Below are 2,500 nucleotides of genomic sequence, written 5' to 3'. Positions count from 1 at the left end.
TTGGCTGCGTTTTATTATGTATACGCGTTAGTTGGCGACGAATCACCTCCGGTGCTGAATGCTTTGACTAATTGCTTGCATTTGTCACTTCTCAAAATACCTCGGAAGCGATCTACCTTCGGCGAGGAAGCCGAATTTTTCATCCAGGGCGAGGAACTCTCATTGCAAATGAGAGGAAAAATGTCTTTTGGCCGGGAGAGACCATCGAGCATGGAAGCTAAGCAGAGTTGACGTATTGAACGCGTATACACTGAGAATTCATGGCCCTGCGTGGGTGGGGAGACGTGTCCGAGGGGAAGGGGGCGTGTGGCAGGACTGGTGCTATGAGAGAGAGAGAGAGAGAGAGAGAGAGAGAGAGAGAGAAATTGGGAGTGGTCGTCGGTCGACGGAGCTGTGTAAAGGGTAAAGGTTGCCCGGGGCAAAATGACGCGATAGGAACTCAATTAGAACGCGGTGGCAACTCAATTTATCAGTGATGCTTATCAGGAAGTTCTTGTGTTGGGGCGAGAGCTTAGTGATTCCTAAGTACTTCAGCCACAATTTTCGTGGGTATATATATATATATATATATATATATATATATATATATATATATATATATATATATAATATATATAATAATAATAATAATAATAATAAATGTAGCCCATAAAATGTGGAAAGTTAATGGTATTGTTTGAAACCAAGAGTTACAGAAAAGCGGTATTTACACCAAAAGTTCTGGAGCTCGGCCATTAGTTTTTTAATTATGTTTTAATAGGAAATTTCTCACAGTCCTATATATATATATATATATATATATATATATATATATAGAATATATATATATATATATATATAGTATTATGTACATTGGTGGTTGTATAGGTAGTGTGTTTTTATATGTTCTCTCATTTAACGTTATATATATAAAGTTTTAGCTATATCATGCAGTTCTTGGTATTGATTCGAGTACACCCACCACCCTGTTTGATTATTCATTGGCAATGTATATGAAATATTTAAGCCCAGATATGAGTCTTTTTTTTGGATGAAAGGAAGGAAGTATTTTTCATTCTCTGGATGACTGTCGTACAACGCGCTATTTTGTGCATTCTGTTGAATACAAAGGAAATATTTAATTTTCAGTTATTCCTTTTATATATGTGTTTAGAGAAAATGGTTCAATGTTAGGTCAAGAACACTATTTTGAAGTAACGAGATTACTAAAAACTCCTAAGACAATATTTGATTGGATTTCATTCACTTTTAAAAGCATATTATAAGCATCAATTATATAGATTTTTTAATGTGATATGAATAGTTTCTAAGGTAATTTTTGTCATTGCGGCTCTGGCAGTATTAAATTTTTTTTGATTCTCTAATTGACTGTCTCTTCTAGCTTCAAGTTTGGTGATCCCTGCAGTAGGGTCTACAAATATTAGTTACAGTAAAGTGTTTAAATATAAGTCGTAAAAAAGTTGTTAAATATATGTGTAATATTACTCATACTATGAAATATCAGTAACATTGCCATGTCTAAGATAAATGGTAATGATAGATTGAATATGGATTTGGATTCTGTATTCTCTTGATGATTACGATAGCGGTGATTATGATAATGATTGATGGTGTTGCCAACGGTTACGATAAAACCGTCGACGATGATGTAGATGGTAATGCCAAATAAAGTAATCATCTGCTTAATGGATATCATCACAGTCAAGATAACTGTGTATCTTTTATGAATATTATTATTACTTTGGTATAATATGACCATATGTATACCTTATCGTTTCAAGCAGTAAGTGACGTTGATGTGAACGAGCCTTGCATAGCTGCAAAAAGTCAAAGTTCATTATTGCTTAAGCTCTTGCAGCTAAGGAAGAGTGTATTTCTGGGAGGAATGTTATGACTTTAATACATTTTTTGGTGCTACACTTGGAAGAGTAGAACATATTGAGTCTCTCTCTCTCTCTCTCTCTCTCTCTCTCTCTCTCTCTCTCTCTCTCTCTCTCTCTTTGTGACTGTCGATATAGTAATGTAATATGTCCCACTTTCCATATCTCATAAGTGACGCCAGTGTACTCTCTCTCTCTCTCTCTCTCTCTCTCTCTCTCTCTCTCGCACACACAAGACTGGCGTTGCAGTAATGTAAAATCTTCCTCTTTACCATATCTTATAAGTGACGTCAATGTACTCTCTCTCTCTCTCTCTCTCTCTCTCTCTCTCTCTCTCTCTCTCTCTCTCTCTCTTTCTCTTATGACTGTCGTTACAGAAACGTAAAATCACCCACTTTACTATATTTCCTACGAGACGCCTCTCTCTCTCTCTCTCTCTCTCTCTCTCTCTCTCTCTCTCTCTCTCTCTCTCTCTCTCTGAGTTCCTGCAAAGTCCTTTAAATTTATCGCATGTTTTCAGGGAAGCTACGTTGAAAAGACGTGGAACGGAGTGCTTAAATAAATCGCTCCATTATTATTTTATCCAAGGTTTATGATGAACTTTAGCCGAAGAGACTTAC

The 2,500-nt window shown here is 36.2% G+C and overlaps 1 protein-coding gene across 13 annotated transcripts in view; it reads left to right on the top strand.

Annotated features, from left to right (window-relative positions):
* Window positions 1–2,500, top strand: part of LOC135224319 (uncharacterized) — a 1,756,683-nt gene that overhangs the window by 712,668 nt on the left and 1,041,515 nt on the right. The window lies entirely within an intron of this gene.

The sequence above is a fragment of the Macrobrachium nipponense genome, chromosome 12 (assembly GCF_015104395.2).
Source record: "Macrobrachium nipponense isolate FS-2020 chromosome 12, ASM1510439v2, whole genome shotgun sequence".
NCBI classification, from domain to species: domain Eukaryota; kingdom Metazoa; phylum Arthropoda; class Malacostraca; order Decapoda; family Palaemonidae; genus Macrobrachium; species Macrobrachium nipponense.
The sequence above is the reverse complement of the archived record's forward strand: the minus strand, read 5'-3'. Positions and strand labels throughout refer to the sequence as shown.